The sequence below is a fragment of the Pelmatolapia mariae genome, linkage group LG14 (assembly GCF_036321145.2).
Source record: "Pelmatolapia mariae isolate MD_Pm_ZW linkage group LG14, Pm_UMD_F_2, whole genome shotgun sequence".
Classification (NCBI taxonomy): Eukaryota; Metazoa; Chordata; class Actinopteri; order Cichliformes; family Cichlidae; genus Pelmatolapia; species Pelmatolapia mariae.
The window spans coordinates 26,382,817-26,408,938 of NC_086239.1; the positions used below are offsets into that span (position 1 = coordinate 26,382,817).

The 26,122-nt window shown below is 42.6% G+C and overlaps 1 pseudogene; it reads left to right on the forward strand.

Moving 5' to 3' along the window:
• The first annotated feature begins 458 nt into the window (after nt 1-458).
• The window catches only part of LOC134640634 (extracellular calcium-sensing receptor-like), a 29,075-nt pseudogene continuing 3,411 nt past the window's right edge, over nt 459-26,122 (forward strand).

Here is a 26,122-nt window from a genome sequence, read left to right on the forward strand (position 1 = left end):
TGCTGTTGCACTTTAATGAGAGAGAAACAACACTGTGTCATGTGAAGGCTGTGTGCAGGCAGCAAAAGGATCCAAAATGCAGACTCACAGAAACCAAAGGTGAACACATTAGACACATTAACATGAGACACGGATTTTCAAAGTGAAACAGGAAACACAGACTGAACTTACAGACACAGACTCACAAGCAGGCACTGCAACAGAGGGAACAGAGACGTGGGACCAGGGCAGACACGGACACTGACTGGACACAGAATAGAGGGAGTAAGGAAACCAAAACTTGAGAACTAAATAATCACACACCAACAAGAACTGGGGGAAAAATAGAAACAAACTAAACTAAACTAAACTACACAAGGAGCCAGAAACCAAAATACAGGGAACAAGAGTCCAAAACAGAGCGAAACAACAGCACTAGGGCCCAGGAACAGTTCAAAATAAAACAAACAAGAAAGTCCATGAAAGGCGCAGAGGCCCAGGTAACAGTCTCGAAAAGGTTCAGGGAGCCGGCCTGGAGGTCGACAGCACAACAGTCCAAACCCGGGCGGTTCAGGGGGCCGGCTCGGAGGTTGACGGCCCAAGAGTCCAGAACCAGGAAGTTCAGGGGGCCGGCCTGGAGGTCGACAACACAACAGTCCAAAGAACATTTCAGGAGGCTGACCGCAAAGCCAGCAACCGTGACGGAACAGGTCCGGAGGGCGGCCGCTGAGCCACTAGTCGCGATGGAGCAGGTCCGGAGGCCGGCCGCAACAGCGATAATATCCAGCCAACGGCCTGGAAAGTGGCCGGACAGGACAAGGACAAGGTGAGGCAGGACCAGACGGTGCGGAGACCTCTGGCGCAGATGTAGCAGGACGGGGTGAGGCAGGACCAGATGGCGCGGAGACCTCTGGTGCAGCCGAAGCGGAACCAGCCCGCGCGGAGGCCTCAGGCAGAGATGAAGCAGGACCAAATGGCAGCATGGCAACCGCAGACGACGGAATTTGTGGTGGTACTGTAGGCGGCAGTGTGTAAACTGCAGGAGGTGGCGCTGCAGGCGACGGCGTGGAAGCTGCAGGTGGTGGCGCTGCAGGCGATGGCGTGGAAGCCGCAGGTGGTGGCGCTACAGGCGACAAAGGCTGGACAGGCCCCTCGGACCCTCCAGCGGAGACAGAAGGCTGAACGGGCCCCTGGGGATGAGGGAACAGGAACTGGTGGAGAAACAGAGACCACCTCCTCATCCTCCGACCACATAGCTGCCAGGAAAGAGGCTGGTGAATGGACAGGCAAACAAGGTCCCGGCTGGCGTGAGGTGAAGTCCGTGGCAGCGTTAAGGCAGGCGGAGAGTGTGTGTTGTCTTGGGGCAGCGGTAAAGAAGTGGAGGTGGAGATAGAGAGAGCAAGCTCGACAGACACGAAAACATTTTCAAATCTATCCGGGCTAGTGTGGACGTAGTCTTAGACTCCTCCAGTCACGACTTTCTCAGAGAGGAGTGGGATAGATCTCAAATTTCCTCAGTAATAGGTCTCAGTGCATTAAATCTGATGGTCTGTTTGTTACAGTACACAAGGGAGTTCCACAGTGCTCTGTATTAGGCCCCCTTCTATTTATCATTTATATAAATAATCTTGGTTTAAATGTGCCAGATGCAAACTTGCACTTCTATGTTGATGACACAGTTATTTACAGCTGTGGTTCAACTCTTGTCCAAGCCATCGATTCTTTACAGAAAGCCTTTTTTGCTATCCAGCACTCATTACTTCATCTTAAACTTGTTCTCAGTGCAGACAAAACAAAGTTGTTTTCTAACTCAAGGAAATGGGCCCAAACGATTCCTTCAGTAAACACTCTTGAGGGTAATAAAATAGTTGTGTTAATACAGATATTTTATGGTTCACACATATAAATATCTGGGTATCTTGATTGATGACTCGCTCACCTTAAACTTAATACTTGGATTGCTGCCTTCCTATGTATGTTCCCTGCTTGCAATGAAACATGCTGGTCGGTATTCTCGTTTTCCACAAGGTTACTTGCTGCTTTCTATTCCATTTGCCCAAACTAAATTTGGCAAAAGAGCCTTTGTCCATTTAGCATCCTTGGCTTGAAACAAACTGCAGAATGACTGGAAAATGACTGAAGTACTTTTAAATCTAAACTAAGAATCCTTGAGCCAGGTCCATAAGATTCAACTGTTTCAATTAGATTAATTGTCATTTTACCTGAATTTTAAATTTTCTATTTGAATTTTACAGAATTTTATCTTATTTTATTTTTATTTATCTATTTATTTTTGCATGTGCTGCTGCCTGTGTTTAACCTCGGTCAGTGCGCCCCAGGGTGGCTGTGGCTACAATGTAGCTTGCCATCACCAGTGTGTGAATGTGTGTGTGAATGGGTGGATGACTGAATGTGTAAAGCGCTTTGAGGTCCTTAGGGACTAGTAAAGCTCTATACAAATACAGGCCATTTACCATTTAATTGTGTGTTTTTTATAACTCTGAGATACCTGCTGCTGCCTATCTTGGCCAGGTCTCCCTTGAAAAAGAGGTTTTTAATCTCAGTGGGATCTTCCTGGTTAAATAAAGGTTTTAAAAAAAACTAACATTTACAGGTAAAAGAAGCATATTACATCATTACCTGAAAAAATATTTTTTATACAATGTTGTTATGAGTATATATTTCAGAGATAACATTAAATGGTCTAAATAGCTTAGCTTAGCTTAGCTCGTGACTGACTTGCTAGGAGCATGGCCTAGCAAGTCAGGCGTGCTAACTGTGAATATAGTTAGCAGGTGATTCAACAAAGAGTGTGCATCTGAAGATTACAGTAAATTTTGAACTGAATATAAAAGGAGGCATTATCTAAACGTTTTTAATTAAATGGACTATATATATAAGCTACACAAACACCACTGTGAATTGTAACAGGAACAAGAAGTGATACTATACTACAGAGAGAGCCAGCATCAATGGCAGAATTTCTAGGCATGGCCAAGTGGTGGAAAATTACTTCTTTAGTGGTTGCAGGCTTTCATCTCTACTATTTGCAGGTTGCACTTTGAAATTTGCTAGGATTTATTTTAGTGGCCTGGAAAGTAGGCCCAGGAACCAACTAATGTTTAAAGGGTAGAATAGCAGATAAGAACCTCAAAAACTGTATTTTAATACTCATACAAACATTATACCTTTACTTTTAAAAATGACCAAAAAACGGAATGGCCCCTATAATTAACTTTAAATGCATAAACATATTTTACTTAAGCAATTTATCAGGGACAAGCAAAAAGCTCAATCAGATGATAACAACTGTATAATCAAATTATCTTAAAATTAAACATTTTGAAAAAAGTAAAAATTCTAAAAACCTTTTCCTAATGGTACTTCCAGTTTTGATGAGGTTTTAGTCGAGGATATAGGGAACATATCAGCTGTAGATGAATTCTTCTAGCCATACAGGATGAAATCCTTTTGAGGAGGTAGAAAGGTCCCAAGACTTCCTCCAAGTTCCAGTCCTGCATGTCAGCAATGAGCAGAGCAAATCTAAAAAATATTAAATCCTATTTGTGATCCACAGTTGGTTGGAAAAAGAAGATTAAATCCTACACTAAAGAGTACACACATACACACCAGAATTATTTCATTGTAATGATTATACTCTTATTCAATTTTATTGATTCTTGATTATATTTTGATTGGATCCCTTATTTGGGTGAAGCAGGAATAGCTATCAGCAAAACCACATGCATTAAACCAGGCATGTCCAAAGTCCGGCCTGCGGGCCAAATGCGGCCGTGTTCAAATTTCCAGTGGCCCGCAGCCTCTGTCATAAAATCAATAATATGCGACTGTCAGCACTGTTGACCACAGTATAGAATACACACATACAATAACCCGCCACTTCCAAGATGAGTGGAAATCGTTGTATTTTGTCACTGAAATACGAAACAACTGTGTCTGCGTAATCTGCCAAGAGACTGTGGCTGTTTTCAAGGAATTCAATATTAAGAGGCACTACCAGACGAAACATGCTATCTACGACAAGCTAACTGGGAAAGAACGTGGTGAAAAATTGAAGCATTGAATTGAAGCTGTTTTAACGGCACAGCAGCACTTTTTCACAAGAGCCCATGAGTCACATGAAAATGCCACAAAGGCAAGCTGATTGCCAAGCACTGCAAACCTTTTTCTGATAGTGAATTCATTAAAGACAGCGTGATGAAAATGGTGGAGAACATTTGTCCTGAGAAGAAGCAAGAGTTTGTCAATGTTTGCCTGGCTCGTAACCGGTGATGGGAATAACGGCGTAACAAGTAACGGCGTTACTTTTTTCAGTAACGAGTAATCTAACTAATTACTATTCCTATCATTACAACGCCGTTACCGTTACTAACAAGAAAATGCGGTGCAGTCGCGTTACTATTTTTCAACAAACAGTCGGTTGAAGCTGTCTTCAGCTTACTGCACCTTATATCAGTTGCACGGATGTAGCTGTAAGTAATCTGGGCGCTACAGCTTTAAGCAGCTGCGCGCGCTCCCGTGGACGGCAATCATTTTCTAGCAGATGATCACGTTTTGGCACAACATCTGGAGCTAAGGGGGCAAAACAATCACATGAGTGCTGCTGCTTGACTGAGGAAGAATAAAGTAGTCGTGGTAAGCCAATCACATGACCACTTTAATACTACAAAACAACAAGGTGATATATACCAGTTTTTAAATTGTGCTGATAGGCCACGTAAAATAGGAGTCATGATAAACAATATATATGTGGTGTTTTTCCTGAATAGTTTCGCCACGTTTACTGTCTAAGGACAGTGCTGGCAACCACTCTCTGCTTATGACCAAAAAAACTTAAAAAATAAAACAAAAAACAGCCTGTTCGTGTTGGTGGAAAAATGCACCATGTCAACCAATCAAAAAATGATATGGCACATGACATTTGGTCGTTTAGGAAGAGGGGGAAGTTTTAGGAGTGACGGCGAGAGAGAGAGAGAGAGAGACAGCAGAAAAAGAGAGAGCGAGTTTTGAGATGTGAGAGATTTGTGACGTTTAGCGTGTTTGGAGTGTGTAGTTAGTGTGTTGTCTTGTGTACTTAGTGTTTAGTGTTGTGGATAGTTTTGTGTTGTGTGTCAGAACAATGAGGCGTCTCCAGGTAAAAAACAGGAGTGATACACCTGCTACTGTCAGACCTGCAGGTATCAGGCTGTGATGTTCTCCTTTATAGTGGAGAGAAATATTTTTTTTGGAGTGGCACAAATAATTTGTGTGGCATCTTATTTAATGCAGAACATCTGATTGTTTTTTTTGTGTGTTTTTTTTTAAAAAGGGTAAAAGGTAAATGGCTGCAAATAACTTTGTTGTTTGCAAAACTTGTGCATATGATTTTAAAATTGACAATTTATATTTGCATTTAAAGTTATGAAATATGATTAATTAAACATGTTTGTGGTTGTTACAGTAAAAAATACAACTTTTTCTAATTTTATGTTTTTTCTCTGATTTTAGATTAATTGTGTTAATACAGTATGTCAAAATGAAAACATAACTGTAAATTTAGTGGTGGGCAGATCGATCCAAATATCGATAGTATCGATCCCAAGTTGGCATTGGTATCGGATCGATACTAGCCTGTTGAGATCGATTCTTTACTTTGAGTTCTGCTTGTTTGCTATGCTGTGCTTTCGGCAAAAACGAAACAACCAGGTCGCTGGACTCACCGCTCCTGTGTCAGCGGAGAGCAGGCACACTTTGCTCCCTCTCCCCCACTCTTATGTTTCGGTGTTGCACTGACACGTCACGTGACTTAGACACTTTGGGGGTTGTTAAGTTGTTTACATATTAATTATATATTTTTTTGTTGTTTTTGGTGTTGAGAATTTTAATTATAATTTTTGTATTATAGTTTTACAGTATTTGTTTTAATTTGTTTACTGGTTTGCGTGCACTTAAGATAAAAAAAAAAAAAAAAAAAAAAGATCGCTACCACGGCAGACCCGATGGGATTTTCATGCTTCACAGCATCATTTATTCTTACAATAATCACACGGTTGCTGTAACAGTACATTCAACGGCTTCAGCTCTCCCGTTGGCAGCCGTACACATCACCACCACCAAACCTGCAGCGGCATCGCAGAACACGCCCTGCCACATACCCCCCTCGCCCGCTTTACCTCACCCCGCGAGCAGGCGAGGGAATCGGCCCGAACCATCGGCGCCCCATGCCTCAGCCCAGCGACGGGGAAGTGTCCACTCTGGCGGTCGCCCGCGCCTCCAGCGGAAGCCCCGGAGCTGGCCTGATGGCCACCCATATGGCAAGCAGCGGCGGTGCAGTAGGCGTGGAAGTGAGCTGGGGCTCACAGGCAGCTGGCCTGCATGCAGGCTGCATGGTCCTGCGTGCCAGCCGCGGAGAGCATGCCGCCCTCAGGCGTGGCAGGACCCCCGCGCACCTTGACCTCCGTCTCCAGCTTGGCAGGTCCCGCTGGCGTGCCAGCCTCCGGCTCAACGCGAGCCGCGCGCTGTCCACCCTTACAGTGATCACACAGTTGCTGTAACAGCTACATTCAACGGCTGCAGCCCTCCTGCTGCCAGCTGTACACATCAACACCAAAAACAACAACAGCACAAGCAGCGCACAGGTTTTAAGCCGGCGAGGCATCATTGTAGATGCCGTGAAGGTGAGTCCATCTCACCTGCAGCGGCATCGCAGACCACGAGCCGCCACAATAATAAAACATTTTTTATTTAATTATAAATAAATTATTTCTCCTAATTATGTCCTGGGTTTTAACTAATTAATAATACCAAAGGAAACATCACAAAAAACACTTAAGGTCATGAAAATTAATTGCGATTTAGCAATTCAATGAGGCATCCACCTTAGTTATTGAAAAGTATCGTATCGGTATTGGTATCGGCGATACTGGCCCGAATTTACTTGGTATCGGATCGATACCACAATATGCAGTATCGCACACCACTATGTAAATTCAGACATGTGAGGCTGTGCTGAAAAGGATGGTACCAAACAAGGCAAAGTAAATAGTATTTAAAGGTGAAATGTAGAGGAAACATCAAAAGTAGTCCAAAATGGCCAATTATACCCTGGAACCCAGAGGGTTAAACATTTTTTTAAAAGTAACGCAATAGTTACTTTTCAAGTAATTAATTACTTTTAGAATCTTTTAACTCAGTTATTAGCTCACTTACTTTTTTGGAGAAGTAACTAGTAACTATAATTAATTACTTTTTCAAAGTAACTTGCCCAACACTGCTCGTAACACTGTGGTACGAAGAACTGAAGAAGTTTCATCTAATATTAAGAGACAGTTGGATGCAAAAGGAGTGGAGTTTGACTTTTTTTCGATAGCTTGCGACAAAAGCACAGATGCATCTGACACCACTCAGTTACTGATTGTTTTTGGAAGAGTGGACAATAAAATGAACGTGATGGTAAAAAAAAGTGGTCAAAATGATGGTCAAAAAAACAAAAAACAACTAAAGAACGAGTGATGTACGGATTTATATGGCCCACAATGTTGTGCACTTTTGAGTAAGTTAACTCTTAATGTTATTTTCCTGTTCACATGTTTTGAATTTAGATGTTTAACTTTGCTTCATTTTGTGTTTTTCAAATACATTATTTTGGTAAAAACATTTAGTAATAAATAATTCATAATAAAAAACATTATAATAAAATTTGTGTGTGAAAAAAGGAAAGAAAACATAAAGTCATTCATTTGCATTTAATGTTAATGATTCCAAATATTTCAGGCTGAATGGTTGGCCCCCACACTTTCTCACCTTCCCAAATCTGGCCCTCTTTGCAAAAAGTTTGGACACCCCTGCATTAAACTCTGTCATAGGACTGTGTTAAATTACACCCACAAAGGCTGGATTTTAGGCCTTTTGCTTAATGTTTGGATGAAACTAAGCTGAGGGATCATGACACTGGGAAGGTCTGTACCAGCATACTGGAGGGTCTATCTGTTAGCTGAACCTCTGATTCAGGAGGAACAATGAGGTTTTCATCCAGACTGTGGAACTGTTGTACATTCCACATTAACTTTGCTGTACATGGATAATGTTATATTATTTTTACTATTCTTCTTTTGTGTCACTTGATATGTACACAGAAACACCTGTTACTCTGACAATTCTTCAGTGAGTTATTACTGATGACTAATTTACTCACAGAGTGTTCCCTGAGTTTGCCTGGATACAAAGCAATCTCAAATGAAAAGTATACTCCGCCTTCTTCCCTGATGGGTGGTGTGCAAGATTAAACAACACAGTAAGTCAATAAAAGGGAATGGCAAACAATAAAACCTAATGACTGATCTCAACAATTCAGAAAGCTGTCATGTGCTCATCTTTGCGAAACAATTTAGTCGTGGTTGTTTTGCTGTGTTCCTGTGTTTTTTCTATTCTATCCACTCTTCAGTAGGGATGGGTATCGTTTAGGTTTTATCCGATACCGGTGCCAAATCGGTACTTTTGAAACGGTGCGGGTGCTTAAACGGTGCTTGAACCGGTGCTTAAAGAATGGAGAACACAAACTTCGTCCAAAAACCTCTCATGTTTTTATTTTTAGCAGTCTCTTTTTTTCTGCAAAATGATATGTCATCTGTGCAAAGACTTATGTTTTTAAAGTGAAACAGTGAAAAATTACTGCGCTGTCAATACATGAATATCCAGACGTACAAAAATGTCCAATTCTGGCACACAATTGGACACCATGCCAGTTGATTTTTTTTAGGTATTTAAGAGCAGACAGTAATTAATTTTATTAACATGCCTAAAAATGCTTTTTTTAAAAAAAAAAAAAAAAAAACGTTTTTGAAGAATTAACCATACATGGGCCTTTTCTGCCATGGAGCGCTTAATTGGCCTCTGGCCCTTTAAACTCTGAGGGGCTGTAACTTTCGTTTCTTTTGGTCAATTTGCATGATTGACACCTCTTTTTAATTGTTTGAGCCAATAGAGTCACAGTAACGATGCCACGTTCACATTACATCAACCAATCAGACGTTCTAAGGCCAAAACCCACGTGGGCCCAAATTTACTGCATGTGACGTGTGTCCAGTCACGTGTCTATAGGTGGGTCTAAAATGGAGGTTGTTGATGGAAAACGGCTCTGATGCGGCTAGGTAGGCGTGGTAACTGCTGATAATCACATGGCTGCCGGCGAAAATAACGGAGGAAATCTGGACTGTAAGCCAATTTCTGTCTTAGCGCATTTGCGCCGCTGTGTGTTTTTGTGGTCTTCTTTTGCGGCTCATTCAGTGAATTTTGGTCAGAGTGTGGTGAAACTTGGTGTTTGGAATTGGTGATAGCTCTGGAAGATAACCAGCTTTTCTTTAGCCGGTTACATGAAGTCTGGAGAATTTCTGGTTCGCCTTGTTTGTTTAGCGGACTTGTGCGCATTTACATAACTGCTCGTTTAATCATGGCTTGTTTTCGTTGAGTTTGGTGGTTGTAGAAACGGTTTATATGACATTTTAGCTGAGATTCAGAGGTTTCTGTGGATACCACACATGTCTGGACTTATATTTCTCACCCCGTGTTATAACCGATTAAACGTAATCTCCTCCTTTTTGCTCGCGGTACCGGGGGCGTGGGGCTTAAAGCACTTGTTGCAGGCTGCTGAGCTTGCATCTTTTGCTGTGAAGTACAGCCAGACTTTTGACCGCTTCGCCTTGGGCATTTTTAATCTGTAGCTCTGCTCTAAAAGAACGTACGTACCTGGGCCCGCCTACTATCCTTGTAAAGGTAAAATGATTGGCTAGAATCCAAAGTGTATGACATCTCAAGAAAAAAAAAGCACCGAAATGTGCGCTGCTTTTCGGTCTGGTTACTACCGTTTATGTCAGAACCGGTGCCATAATGGCACCGGATACTGGTACCCATCCCTACTCTTCAGGTTTCTTTTTCTTGTCAGCTGCAGGGACAGTTTCATCTAAATGAGATGCACAAAACTGGAGATGTGATTCTGGGTGGACTGTTTCAAGTCCATTTCTTTTCAAGTGTTCCTGATCTGTCTTTTACCTCGCAGCCACAACAGCCGACTTGCCATAGGTAACAAAGACATGGAAAAAGCAAGAAAGAAATAGAATAAGAAAACTGTCAAACTTAGTGCCAGTATAAATATGTATTTTGTATCTGAAATAACTACACAATGGATCTTCTTTTTCATTGTTTTCTTAATATATGTCTTTAATTGAGCTTAATTTAATTCAGCTTCCCTGATTGTTTATAATATTTCTACTTTTGCAACTTTTTCAAAAGGCACTCATTTCCTTGTAATTTAAAACTTGTGTTGTATTATATATATTAGTAATTGAAATTTTCTTGTCTTAGTGTGTATGTCCTAGGATTTAAGTCCGCACAGACCATGGCCTTTGCTATTGATGAGATCAACAGAAACTCAAACCTGCTACCAAATGTGACTCTGGGATATACTCTGTATGATAACTGCCTTCAACTTGGAATTGGATTCCGTGGAGCATTGTCATTAGCCAGTGGTCAAGAGGATCAAATTGTAGTAGATGATACATGTGTTGGAAATCCTCCAGTCATAGGGACTGTGGGTGATTCGACCTCTAAGAATTCGATTGCAATCTCCATTGTAATCTCCATTGTCTTAGGCTTGTACAGAGTACCTATGGTAAGTTTTCTGCTTGACCATGTAACAGTTTTCTTGGATTACGTTGATTTAATTAAAAATGTAAACCCATTTCATGAACAAAACTAATACTAATAATGCAGTCATGATGACAAAGTTAAGATATCTCTTGTATAGGAATTTCTTTTACTTATGTATAAATCACATTATTTTATTGTATAATGCCTTGGTGCCACTGGATTTTAACATGTCTCACACCAATACTGTAAGACAAATGGTGGGGGGCTATTTAGGAAGTTGGGGGAAGCAGACAACTCCACAGGAAGGAATCTTTTGTCTCTTCAAGGACGCTGGGAGGTAGCAAGGGAGTGTGACCCTTAAGGTGTGAAACAGCTGTGTACTGCCTTTTGTTCCTGGAGAAGGTATTTAACTGAGAGCCATGCTAGGCTCAGTGAGAACTCTGCTGACCGTCTGTCCCGCGGACATGCAGGGGCTCCATCAAGCTTGGTTGTCTGTTCTTTGTGTGCTTTGATTAAAGAATGTTAGCTACCGCTCACCGCTCATCTGCAGGCTTTATTTAAATGGAAAACTTCCACAACAAAATGGCGACGAGGATGGGATGGTCCGTGTGGTCGCTGAACAACGGTTCCGTGGACAGGCTGATCACCCCTGAGGGAAAAGGTACCTTTGTCCTACCAGCTGTTGAAGCAAAGGAAAGGGAGGAGTCACGGAGCCGTGTGTTTTAGACACCACCGAGATCATGGATTTTGAGGGGACTCCTGCAGATGGGTGAGTGGTAGCTAACTTGTATACAGTCATGGAGAGTTTTTGTCTGGCCGAGGGGGGGAACGCTGGCCGACTCCGGAGTTCGAGTCTCCGGAGGGAAAATCATGGCGGTTTGAGGCCCCAGGTTTGTGTTGGGAACGGCCCATCACAAGGACAGTGGCTCGAGCACGCTGTTGGGGAGAAGCCGGCCCAGACCTGTGTTCGGTCCAAGTACGCCACAGGGACAGCGGTTCGGGTACACTGTCGGGGACGGAAAATCCTGGTGGTTTGAGACCCCAGGCTTGTGTTGGGAACGGCTCATCACAAGGACAGTGGCTCGAGCACGCTGTTGGGGAGAAGCCGCCCGGGGCTGTGGTCAGTCCAAGTACGCCACAGGAACGGCGGTTCGGGTACACTGTCGGGAATCATTTCTGCGTACTACAGTACGTGGAGTGACGGTATTTTAGCACTTTTCTTCCGGTAAGGGAAGAAGGCCATTGCAGAGGACGCTCTGAATGTAAAGGGAAACTGGATCCAGTAAAGCGGCAGGCCTTCCACCAGGCGGCCAGAGACAAAACTCAATATTTGACTGTATGGTAAGAACTGAGTAAAGTTGTGTGGGAAAAGTTAATGTGTGTGTAAAAACAGAAAAAAGTGGGGTAAAAAAAATGTTGACAATGGGGACAAAAACAAAAAAAAAAATTAAAAAAGAGAGGAGTGTAGAAATGTGTGTAAAAGTTGTTTCCAACTAGCGGGAGAGGGTGGTACTGCAGGCCACCAGCTCCCCTAGGGTGGACACACGAAAAATTTCTTTTTACCAGAATTGTTGATAAAAATAAGCAATAAAAATAGGAAGAGGGTTTGGTGATTTTCAATGTAGAACAACTACAATCTTTCTGGGTTTTAAGAAAGGGGAGTTCAGAACCAGAGAAGGGAGACGTGTTGTTTTAAGCAGTGAGAACAATGATCAAAATGTCTCAGTGTGTCACTTGCAGGTAATGAGCAGACCCGGATCAATTTTCCACGTGCAGCAGTCGGGAAAAAATTATAGGTTAACATCATTAGAAACACTCAAGCCAAGTTTTGGCTGAATTGTTTTACAGCTTAACTTCCATGTGTTTGTCACCCTGAGAAAACAAGCTCCAAGAATCTCTCCCTGAAGACAAGAAATGCAGTTCCAGAACAACGACGGATATCAAGAGCTCACAGCAGTATCCTGAGCAGTGAAGAAAAGGTCCAGCAGCAGCAGCAACAGCTGTGCAAGACAGCGGCAGCAAGGAGAAAAATGGCATCATCATGACTAGATGGATGGATGTGCATTTCCAACGAGCTGCAACTTCAGTGTGTAAATGGACCTTTGAAAAGACTGTCTGAGTTGGACATTTGCCACTTTTGGAGCAAAATGGCAAGATGAGACAGTGGAAAACACAGGACAACGCTGAAAAACAACTGACTCTCACTGGACTCCTGCAAGGGGGAGAGATGAGATGAGACCACAGTGGAAGGAGCAGGGGAGAACATGGCTGTTTTAGTGTGGGAAATGAAATTTGGGTTTAGGAAACTGGGAAGAAAAAACGACTGCCTTGCGTGGAGAATTGAAAAGTGTCTGGAGCACCGCAAAGAGGACAGGTACACAAAAATTACACAAACAGAAAAATGCATTAATCCTACTAACACAAACACACATACAATGAAGCTCATGAAGACCAAATAGCATTTTAAGCATGCATTTCTGTTACCATCATCTTGTCCAGTTCACTTAGTGGGTTAAGAAGTGATACATAGACTAGTGAACTAGTGTTATTTTGGGGAAGGATGATTGAATCATTGCAGGGGTGAACAGAATGATGCAGGAGGATCAGATGAGTGGAGACTAATAGATTATTGAGTTTCTTGTTTCTGATGTGTGGGGGAGGTCTTATCATGACACACATCTGGGTACATGGGGGAAAACAAAACTCATTATCTAATAGAATATTGCTGTTGTGTGAGGTGTGTGACTGGTGGATGAATGTTTTGGGGATTTACTGATGCATTTTCTTTTGGTACCACTTTGAACCTGACAATTAGTTTTGTTTTGATCTATCATTCTGAGAGAGTATGCTTAGACAACTTCTAAAAAGAGGCCTTCATATTTTTTGATTTTTAACAGTGCACTGAGATTTTTTGTTTGGCAACTTTCTCTTTTTCAAGCAGGCCTGCAATATCGGGATCGAAAGCGCTACACAACATGTTGAACAATCGCAAGTGAGTTTCTCCAAAAATTAAAATGGGCTCAGGAGAAAGCCACTTATTTGGGACAATCAGAAAACAAGTCCCTGCCAAAAAGGATTCAGCGAGGTAATCCAGTCTAAATTTTCTTTCTTTCTTGAAATGACGTCCTTGCTGGCAGTAGAAACTTATTGCGTCACGAGAGGTTCTACTGTCAGCAAATAAAAAATGGGGACTGACTGGACTGACAAAAGCTGTGACTGACTTGACACCAGTATGCAAGATTGCACCTCCACCTTGACCTGAGAGGTGGATGTTTCTTTTTACAGGAGCAGAAATGTGACAGCAACAGGTTGCATGGGCTTTTGGGCCGTGCTGATTTAACCTTTTAATTGCCACTTTCTGTGTCTTTGTGAATTTACCAGCGGTGTGTTATTCAGGACCTTGTATTGTTTACAGTGCAGAGGTCACTGTGAGAAAGTGTGCATACAGATGCGCTGCGCTAACATCTACATCAGTTTTTCCACAGCAAAGGGTTAATCATATGATCTAATCACATGATTTACAGCAGGACACACCACTGGCTAATATTTTTTTTCTTACGACAGGGCCTGGAGTGAAACTACTCCAGGGGAGAAGCCCTGGGAATTTTTAAGAGACAATGCACAACTTCATTGTGCATAAGTGTGATAAGCTGACAATAGGGCACAAGAGGGTTTTCCGGGGAGCTTTCATTTTTAAATTGCAGGGACCGTGACATGAGGGACATGGAAGAAGAGACTGAGGTGCAAATGCAGACCATGACTGGGAGAGAACGCTTCAACAGGACCAGTGAGAAGCAGGGACCATCTGCAGGACAGCTGACAAACGACAGTGGGCTGCACCACTGGGCTTCCAAAGGATTGTCACGAGGAGATTTTGAACAGCAAATCTTAAATAAAATGAAAGAGATTTCTACGTTGACGTTGAGGAAGACTACAGGAGTGTACGACTTGCTCTGTTCCTAATCTACAGCGTTGGAACAGAAGTCGAGGGATGAAGGGAGCGTGCCAAGCTCCAAAAGTGACAGCGCAGAGGGAGATCAGCGTTGGAATTATGACTCTGTAAATGGCACAGACACCAGGAGCCATGACCGTGACTGGGAATGTCCACCTAATTCTGTTTCACTTTGCCATGCAAAGCACTTTGACACTCTGGAGAAGACCTTTCCTCTATATCATTGTTGTTGCCATTTGCATGTGTAGCGCCTCTACTCAGGACCAGTACACTTTCACTTCAAATAGAGACCCTAGACATCTTACTAGGTTCAGAAGGAGGTTTTGTTTTGGAGACTCACAAAAGGAGTTGGCTTGGAAGTGAATAACTGGGACCTTTATTGCCTCAGTACCATTCATAAACATGTACAACACAATAAACCAAATTGCACACTAATAGTGCATTTTAAAGGTGAATAGATGTAAAACAGAACAAAATAAAATAACATAAAGACACTTAAATGGAAGACTTATACTGAATTGTATCAGAGCTCTTTTGAATGAACAAAACAGATTAAAGTGTTCCTCTTGTGAAGTTTAAATTGTCCAGTCTGAATTGTCCTTTAAAGTCGTTGAAACCCAAACAGGTGTACTGTAGGGGAATTGTCAGTGTGCAGACCCTATTATCCGGGTAGGAGAAATAGTGCATAGGGCTTATCTGAAATCCAGGGTTGCTTGAATCAGTTTCTCAGGCAAATCCCACAATCCGATCGCATGGCTGGCCACACCATTTCACGATCATCCAGGATCTCATTTGGACTGTTCTCGCCGTCAGTGGTTCTCCAGAATCCTTCTAGTAGTTCAAAAAAACCAATCTACACAAACAGTGCAGAACAATCAATTTCTTTTCCCATTTTGTGTTTTTAACATGAGCTCATTAACTTCTTTTCCAAATGTATTAATAACAAATGGCAATCCCTTTAGCTTTACCAAGTTACAAGAGTTACAGTAACTTGTTTGTACCAGTATCAACTATTTTATCAAAATTATATCACAATAAAGAACATCAGCAGCTTAAACAATAATATAAACAGTCATAGCAATGAAAGTGACATTCATCCTTAAGGCTCACAAGCAAATGTAACTTAATTCACAATGCAAATACTATTAAACTTGTAATATGCTCATATCTATTAAGACATAACCATTCTAATATATACAGAGCTAGTGCTTCTATCTGAATACCTCCCCGATCGGAATATGGCTTCGGGCGGTGGGGCGGCTAACAGCCAGTAGCAGCTAGCATCGCCAGTAAAACATCGTTAGCTCAAAGCATTCAACACTTATAAACACACTGTAAAGAACAACAAAAGAAGTAAAACAACACACCAGATTCTCATAGCTCCCGATTGGTTTTTGTTCAAAGGTTTCTGAGCTGAATCGGCTAGTGAAATACATTATCTAACTTAACAGGTAGCTAACAAAAGCACGTGACTCACCAGGATTTTCCAACACAAATAACTTGACAGACGTTATTCCCTTTGTGGTCAGAATTCGGGGCCTAATAAAAGAGTACCTTATTAGCTTTTATACATAAGACAGTCTGGTCTCATTAACCGGGTTGCAGCATTGCATACCAAGATACTTTTTCCATGCGCTCCGACACGTACTTGATCGCCATCAGAGGGAAGATCTCACAGGAAGAGACAGGTAATACTTCCTGCGCACTAGACGCAAGGTCGTCAGAACACAAGACTGCATCACAGCACCCCCTTGTGACAATAACAGGCTATAGCCTTAAATAACAAAAAGGGATTTTGCAGCCCTGTATTTCACATGGGTCACACCCTCCCCCTTTGACCTAGCATGAGCCCCTTCATGTGTTACGCTGTGGTCTACAGATGAACTCTCATAGTCACCTATTGTATAAAGTACTTGGTTAAAGCTCTCTAGGAGGCTCTGCGCAAAGGAAATTAAGGGATTTCCCAACTCAGGATAATGGAAGCGTCCTGGTGGTCGACGTATCCTTTCTGACTTACGAACATGGTCATTTGTTTCTGCACTTTCAACAGTTTCCTTATGCTCCAGAGCTACCTCAGGAGTTTGTGGGTTCAGATCAATGGGTTCCATAGCTATAGGAGCCTCGACATCAATGGATGGTACATCAATGCTGTCTTCAGCCACAGCTGATTTTTGATTAGTCATATTTGGTAAAGTTACATCATCTTCAGTAGGGAGTTGCTCAGCCACAACATCTGGCTCTTCTCCTTCAGCTACTTCAGGAGATACCCCTACAGGCTCTGCAGGCAGCAAAGGGGAGCTGCCTCTGCAAGGCTCATCCCGAGGCTGAGGGGTTACAGAGTCTGCTGGCATAGCTGGTATACAACTACTCTCCGGTACTGTTTTTCCTGTTTGCTGTCATCTCTTCGGGATTTCAAACACCTGAACAAACTTTCCAGGAATGACAGAAGACTGCCTAGGATAGACAGGTGAGTCATCTTCAGATTCTGATTGCTCCTCAAGTAACAGAGGCTGACTGCGCCTCGTTCTTGGCCTGCAACTCTTTGGCTTGACCTGGTCAACTTCCTCAGCTTCAGATAAGTCACCACAAGGGAGTAAGAGATCCCTGTGAAGAGTTCGAGTAGGACCATCTCCATTCATAGGCTGTACAACATACACAGGTAGGTCTACCATCTTTTCCACCACTCTGTACATGGTTGACTCCCACTTATCTGCAAGCTTGTGTTTATTCCGAAGTCGCAGGTTCCGCACTAGCACTTGATCACCTTTCTCCAAAGTTGACTCCCTGACAGTTTTGTCAAAACGGCGTTTATTCCGTTCAGCAACCCTTTGAGAGTTTTTGGCAGCGATCTGATAGCTCTCTTGAAGGCGAGCCTTCAGAGCTCTCACATACTGAGAGTGAGATGTAGGAGAGCCATCTTTAACTGGCAGGCAGAATGCAATATCCACTGGAAGCCTCGGCTGGCGACCAAACATTAACTCGTATGGGCTAAACCCGGTGGTCTCGTTCTTGGTGCAATTATAGGCATGAGTTAGTGGTTTCACATAATCGCGCCAATGAGTTTTCTCTTTGTCTCGTAGAGTTCCTAACATGCCAAGAAGAGTTCGGTTGAACCGTTCAACTGGGTTTCCCCTTGGATGATAAGGACTGGTGCGTACCTTCGTGATACCAGCTAGGGCACAGAGCTCTTTAATGAGTTGGGACTCAAAATCCCTGCCCTGATCACTAAGCAGGCGCTCAGGAAAACCATAATGCACCAGAAACTGCTCCCAAAGACACTTCGCAACTGTTGTAGCCTTTTGGTCATATTTGGTAAAATGATCAGTTATGACCAGAATGTCTTTGGTGTTGTGACTGTCAGGCTCCAAGGATAAATAGTCCATGCATACCAGTTCCATGGGACGGGTTGTTTGAATACTCACAAGAGGTGCTGCTCTTTCAGGAAGTGTCTTCCTTCTAACACAACGTCCGCAAGATTTAAACTTTCTCTCTACATCAGTTGCCATTTTAGGCCAATAAAATCTTGACCTAACCAAGTCGAGGGTTCTCTCCAAACCCATATGCCCCATGTCGTCATGAAGGCAAGTGAGAATGGTGGATCTTAAAGACTCAGGCACGACGAGCTGAAAGGTGACATCTTCACCTGATCTGCGGGTTCTGTAGAGGAGACCATTTTTCAGTTCCAACCGTTTCCACTCTTTGAGCATTAGTTTGAGGTCTAAGGATCCAGAGTTAGGATTGGAATCAGCTTCACCTCCATTTTCTAACATGTTGACCACATACCCAATAATTGGGTCAGACCTCTGATGTTGTTGGAGCTCTACCTCACTATAGGTAGGTATGACAGAACAACCTAATGTTCCATCATCTGCATAGACGTCTGGCACTGCATCGGCATGTAGAGCAAGGGACTCTACCAAAGTGATAGAAGGTAGGCTATTGTCAGATTCACCTAAGAGATGACGGTGGCACAAGACACTGAATGTGTCAGCTGTCACATCTTGTCGGTTGGGAGATGAAGAGAGATGATGGGAAGCGAATTGTTTCATTCGCTCTTTTTCTTCAAGAGAAGCATAGTCATCACCCACAGTATCATGTGGCCGCCTAGAGAGGCCATCTGCATCTTGATTGCTCTTACCAGCATGATACTTAATATTAAAGTCGAAGGTGGAGAGAGCGGCCAACCAGCAATAGCTGGCAGCATCAAGCTTGGCTGACTTCAAAACATAGGTCAATGGGTTGTTGTCTGTTAAAACCGTGAATGTGTTCCCATAGAGATAATCTTGGAACTTCTCTACAATGGACTACTTTAATGCAAGAAATTCCAGTTTATGAGCTGGATACCGCTTTTCACTGTTTGAAAGTCCTCTACTCGCGTAGGCAATAACCCTCACTTCACCATCCTGTTCTTGATACAAGGCTGCCCCTAGTCCAGAAGTGCTTGCATCAGTATGGAGAATGTATGGTAATTTTGGGTTAGCATATCCAAGCACTGGAGCTGACGTCAGTTTCTCTATGATTACCTCAAAAGCTTCCTGACAAGCAGGGGTCCAACGGCTGGAAAGAGGCTCTTTAGGGTTCAAGTACCCGCTAGGCCTGGGTGTTACCTTTCTGCCCTTCCTGTATGGTGGGTAGCCTTTGGTAAGATCATTCAGGGGTTTGACAATTTTTGAATAGTCCTTCACAAACCGTCGATAGTACCCTGCAAAGCCTAGAAAAGACTTGAGGTCACTGAGCGTCTGGGGTCTTGGCCAGGTTTTGAGAGCTCTGACCTTCTCAGGATCTGTCTCTACACCCTTGGTAGACACGATGTGTCCTAGGTATCGCACTGAACTTTGGAAAAAGGAGCACTTTTGGGGAGAAAGTTTCAACCCATATTCTCTCAGTAGCTGAAGGACACGTAGAAGCCTGGTTTCATGTTCCTCCAAAGTGCTGGAGAACACGATGATGTCATCCAAGAACACCAGAACTTCTTTCAGATTGAGGCTGCCCATACACCGTTCCATTAAGCCCTGGAATGTGCTGGGAGCATTGGTGATCCCCTGGGGCATACGGTTAAACTCGTAAAATCCCAAAGGGCACACAAAAGCTGTCTTGGGCTTATCACATTCCTCCATCTCAATCTGGTAATATCCAGACTTGAGATCCATTACTGAAAACCATTTGGATCCAGCAAGGGCTGAAAAAGCCTCTTCAAGGTTTGGAAGTGCGTACGCATCTCTTATTGTTAACGCATTGAGCTTGCGATAATCAATACAAAGACGGACCGCTCCATTCTTCTTTTTGACTAACACAATCGGTGAAGCATAAGGGGACTCTGATTCACGGATTACTCCTGCATCAAGGAGTGTTTGCAAGTGCTTTCTCACAGCTTCATAATCATTTGGGTGGATTGGCCTGGACTTTTGCTTGAAGGGTGCTTCGTCCTTTAAGTTTATGTGATGTTTCACTTTAGATACATGCCCAAAATCCAGATCATGCTGGGCAAAAACATCAGCATAGGCACTTAGACGCTGGGTAACCCTCTCTTTCCACTCCTGCGGGAGGGGAGTATTGCCAAAGTCAAATGTCAAATCTGGGTGAGCAGGTTCATCAACTGGCTGTGCAGTAACATTACAACATTTCACAGTGTCATCATTTTTGGTTGAAATGGGTGATTCGTCATATATCTTTGCAGGACTATGGAGCTCTGCAATGACACACCTAGAGGGCAGTGTTATGTCATGCTCAGTTTCATTTCTCACCCATATAGGTAACCTATGAGGATGCTGCTTGGGCAAAGTGACAAGACAGCACTCCACAGAAATTCCCCCTGGTAAGGTGGATGTCGTTGGCTTCTCAACGATGGCACATTCACCAGCACTGCTGGCTCTGACACAGCCTTCAAGGAGGACTCTCCCTTGAGCTGGTACTACATGTTGCACCTTGCCCTTAAGAGTTACAAAGCCATCGTTTCCGGTTAGGTTTATCTCTCTCCTGACCTTGAGTGTACGGAGGATCTGCCTGTAGCCATAGACCGGTGACAAATCATTGGGATCTTTACCCTGACAATATTCGTCGTACAGAACATCAAGTGCATTTGTCCCAATCAGCACAGGCAGGTCACAGTTAGAGCGTAGGTCAGGTACTACTAAAGCAAGGCTAGAAACCTCAGGCTCAGTTTCAATAAAGCTTTTTGGAAACTTAAGGCTGATGGGTATGTATCCCAAGTAAGGAACATTTTGGCCACTAGCAGCCTCAACATCCAGGCCACTGATAGGCTGAATGGGATGTTCTGAAAGATTGGTGTTGTAAAATGAAGTGGATACTGTGGTCACTTGAGACCCAGTGTCAAGGAGACAACTGCAATTGACTCCTGACATGGTAACATTTGCTGTACATTTCTGTCCCTTGGGTAACCTAATCTGGGGTCGTGCTGCACGAGAGAGAGAAGATGCTTTATTCTGAGGTTCCGGCTTGGGACGTTCATGATTACTTTCAGTTCCTGGTAGTCCCTCCCCAGGAACTGATTTTAGTTTAAAGCTGACATATTCTGTTCCTCCCAGACTTGTAGTTTTTGGTTGAACTCCTTACGTTTCATTTCAACTAGTTCAGGGTTTGGTTCATTGCTGCAAGAGGGAGCAATATGACCATCCTCGCCGCACCTGAAGCAGTACCATGGGCGTGGCTTCTTAGTGAGCTTAGTCTCGCTTGGGTCAGATTTCTCTTTAGGAAGAACCTTGAACTTAGGTTTGGTTTTCTTATTTGGCTTGTCAGAGTTCTGGCTTGAACTGTCAATAGCTGATGCTTTCAGCGAAGCCACTTGAGCTTGTAGCTTTGCAAGTTTCCTTTCTAACTTATGTGCATCAAAAGACACTGGCCTATCATTAACAGCTGATACGTCTGTATCATCAGTGACATACTCTCCTACTTCAAGGGAGTTTAAATGCGCCTTAGGCTTAGAAATGCCTAAGTGCTGTTTCATTCGGCTGGACTTTGCCACTTGCCGATCCTCCTCAGTACGTAGCAAGAGGAGCAACTCTGGAAATGAAGGTGGCTTATCCTTCTTCTGCTCAAGCTGCAAGGTTGTGATCAAGCTGTTGTTCCAGCAACCTCTACAAAACTGTTTAAGCAGTTGGCGATCTGAATCATTTGTAGTGATGCCACCTCTTTTAATGACTTTACTCAGGGTTATCTGCAACCGCTGTAAATAGGCAGAAGGCTTTTCACCTGAGTTCTGGTTTGTGCTCAGGAATTTGGCAAAAAGCTTATCCCCATCATCAACAGTACCATACGCTGAGTCAAGAAGGCTGAGATAATCATGGGGAGAAGCGTTAGGACCAAGGTGCTTTACAATGTTAGCAGCTGGTGGAAGAAGGCTCTCAACTATTTTCCTTATCATATGTTTGTCAGATATGGTACAATCTGTGAGGTGGAATTCAACATTGTTGCGCCATGTATCATAATCAGCTTCGAAAGTAGAGCAAGGGGTTTTCCCCGAGAAGGGCCTGAGCTTTGCATGACCGTGAGAAGGCATTTCATTGTTCTTAATGACGTGCTCAACTACTACTCTCTGTACTTCAGGTGTAGTGAGCTGTTCAGGTGGTAAGTAGATAGTGTTTTTTCTGTGCGAGGGAGTCACCTCTACACTTGGAGAGGATGAGTGAGAGTCATGCTGGGGCAAGTGGGTTAAATCACTGCCCAGTTTAACAGGACTTTGATGCTCTATGATGGATGGTTCATCTTGGTCTGTGTCACTAGTGAGCTGCAAATTCTGATTAGGCACTGTTACATTTGGTCCAACTGTGGGGTTACTCTCAGTGGACTTCTTCATTCTGGCCAGCTCATCTAGCAAAACCTTCTCAAAATCTGCACCACTCAGTTTAGCAAGACCCTTCAGTTCAGTTAGGTAAGAATGGGTTAAACATGAACCCCTGTCTGCAGCATACAGCGCAGAGAGAAGCTGGATATGATGAACAACACTTGGGTTATGGCTTTGTCTTTTGCAAGGCAAGCTATCCTTAAGGAACTGGACTGGTTCACCTGATTGGAACTCCACAATGGCTGTGTTTTTAAACTGTGCCTCTGTGCTAGTTACTTTGATTACTCTTCCAATAGAACTAAACTGCCCTAAGTAATCAATAACCTCATTGTCAACCTCATCCCCTGTTAACCCTCCTACTAGGACAGAGTTAGGTACTTTGACACCTTCAGTTTGGATTACATCGATGTTGTCTTATTACTCCAACCTAGAATGTCATGGACAAATGTAATGATTTGACCCAAAAGGCATGAAAGCACCAGTTGCTCAACTTCCAAAAATTAAACCTCCTGGCTGGCTCGCCACGTTTTGTGTAGCGCCTCTACTCAGGACCAGTACACTTTCACTTCAAATAGAGACCCTAGACATCTTACTAGGTTCAGAAGGAGGTTTTGTTTTGGAGACTCACAAAAGGAGTTGGCTTGGAAGTGAATAACTGGGACCTTTATTGCCTCAGTACCATTCATAAACATGTACAACACAATAAACCAAATTGCACACTAATAGTGCATTTTAAAGGTGAATAGATGTAAAACAGAACAAAATAAAATAACATAAAGACACTTAAATGGAAGACTTATACTGAATTGTATCAGAGCTCTTTTGAATGAACAAAACAGATTAAAGTGTTCCTCTTGTAAAGTTTAAATTGTCCAGTCTGAATTGTCCTTTAAAGTCGTTGAAACCCAAACAGGTGTACTGTAGGGGAATTGTCAGTGTGCAGACCCTATTATCCGGGTAGGAGAAATAGTGCATAGGGCTTATCTGAAATCCAGGGTTGCTTGAATCAGTTTCTCAGGCAAATCCCACAATCCGATCGCATGGCTGGCCACACCATTTCACGATCATCCAGGATCTCATTTGGACTGTTCTCGCCGTCAGTGGTTCTCCAGAATCCTTCTAGTAGTTCAAAAAAACCAATCTACACAAACAGTGCAGAACAATCAATTTCTTTTCCCATTTTGTGTTTTTAACATGAGCTCATTAACTTCTTTTCCAAATGTATTAATAACAAATGGCAATCCCTTTAGCTTTACCAAGTTACAAGAGTTACAGTAACTTGTTTGTACCAGTATCAACTATTTTATCAAAATTATATCACAATAAAGAACATCAGCAGCTTAAACAATAATATAAACAGTCATAGCAATGAAAGTGACATTCATCCTTAAGGCTCACAAGCAAATGTAACTTAATTCACAATGCAAATACTATTAAACTTGTAATATGCTCATATCTATTAAGACATAACCATTCTAATATATACAGAGCTAGTGCTTCTATCTGAATACCTCCCCGATCGGAATATGGCTTCGGGCGGTGGGGCGGCTAACAGCCAGTAGCAGCTAGCATCGCCAGTAAAACATCGTTAGCTCAAAGCATTCAACACTTATAAACACACTGTAAAGAACAACAAGAGAAGTAAAACAACACACCAGATTCTCATAGCTCCCGATTGGTTTTTGTTCAAAGGTTTCTGAGCTGAATCGGCTAGTGAAATACATTATCTAACTTAACAGGTAGCTAACAAAAGCACGTGACTCACCAGGATTTTCCAACACAAATAACTTGACAGACGTTATTCCCTTTGTGGTCAGAATTCGGGGCCTAATAAAAGAGTACCTTATTAGCATTTATACATTAAAACAATCTGGTCTCATTAACCGGGTTGCAGCATTGCATACCAAGATACTTTTTCCATGCGCTCCGACACGTACTTGATCGCCATCAGAGGAAAGATCTCACAGGAAGAGACAGGTAATACTTCCTGCGCACTAGACGCAAGGTCGTCAGAACACAAGACTGCATCACAGCACCCCCTTGTGACAATAACAGGCTATAGCCTTAAATAACAAAAAGGGATTTTGCAGCCCTGTATTTCACATGGGTTACACATGTGAGAGCTTAGATTGTGGGGATGATTAAAGATGAACAAAGGGTGGTGGGAGAACAGTGATGTGAGGATACACAGTGTGAAACTCCTTTAAGTGAACAATAATGTTGATGTGATATATAGAATGTCAGGAAAGAAATTCTGGTATTAATGTGATTCTTGATTTAACCCTCTGGGGTCGCTGGACGCGCCGGCGCGTCAAAATCACATGACCAATTTAAGACGACACAGCTACAAGATGCAGCACGTCAGAGTCTCCATTTCAACTTGGGTCGAAAGTGCGGACTTCAAACTACATACGAGTTTTTGAATTGTGTCGATGGGCCACGTAAAACCAGAGTTATGATAAAAAATACACGCGATGTTTTTTTCTGAACAAAACAGTGGTGTTTACAGCGGGAAGAACGGTAAAAAAGGCGTTTTCTACAGACAGCGCTAGCAAATACTCTCCCTTTGCGAGTGAAAAAAGGATAACAAAAAACACCCCTTCCCTATTGGTGTTAGAGTTTACCATGTCAGCCAATCAAAAAAATGATATGGCAACATGTGGCACTTGGTTGTTTAGGGAGAAGGGGATGTTTTTAGGAGTGACACCTGTGACGGAAAGTGGGCGAGTGAAAGAAAGAGAGAGAGCGAGTTTTCACGTGTGAGACATTAGTGACGTTTAGCGTGTTTGGAGGCTATAGTTAGTTTGTTGTGTAGTTATTGTCTTGTATTGTGTGTCAGTTAGACTGCTTAATTTCATATTTGCTCTAAAAAAGCCGTCAGAGGCAGATTCCAGTGTAAACGCATGTTCCCACATGGAAAACTGCACTCATGCACCTCCTGCTGTCAGACCTGCAGGGTTTAGGCCTGTGGTGTTCTCCTCTGTCTTATACTGAACACGAACTACATTTTTTGGACTGGCACAAATCATTTGTGTGCCTTCTTCCTTGATGCAGCACACCTGATTGTTCTGTAAATAGATTTAAATGGTTATATAAAAAACGCCTGAGGCCTTTGCTGCATTTTTAGGTAAATAGTACCATATAACTTTGTTGTTTGCAAAACTTGTGCATAATTTTTAGAAATGTACAATTTCTATTTGCATTTCAAGTTATGAAAATGATTCGTTAAACATGTTTGTGGGTTTTACAGTAAAAAATATAACTTTTTTCTACTCGGATTTTGAATTTCTTGTCTGAATTTAGATCAAATGTGCTAATATGGTATGCCAAAATGAAAAAATAACTCAAATTTCAGATATTTGAGGTTGTGCTGAAAATAATGATACCAAACAAGGCAAGAAAAACATATTTTAAAGGTGAAATATAGAGGTAAAATCAAAAGTAGTCAAAAACGGCCAATTATACCCTGGACCCCAGAGGGTTAAGAATCAAAGGGTGGGATTGTATAGGAATTTCTTTTACTTATGTATAAATCACATTATTTTATTGTATAATGCCTTGGTGCCACTGGATTTTAACATGTCTCACACCAATACTGTAAGACAAATGGTGGGGGGCTATTTAGGAAGTTGGGGGAAGCAGACAACTCCACAGGAAGGAATCTTTTGTCTCTTCAAGGACTCTGGGAGGTAGCAAGGGAGTGTGAACCTTAAGGTGTGAAACAGCTGTGTACTGCCTTTTGTTCC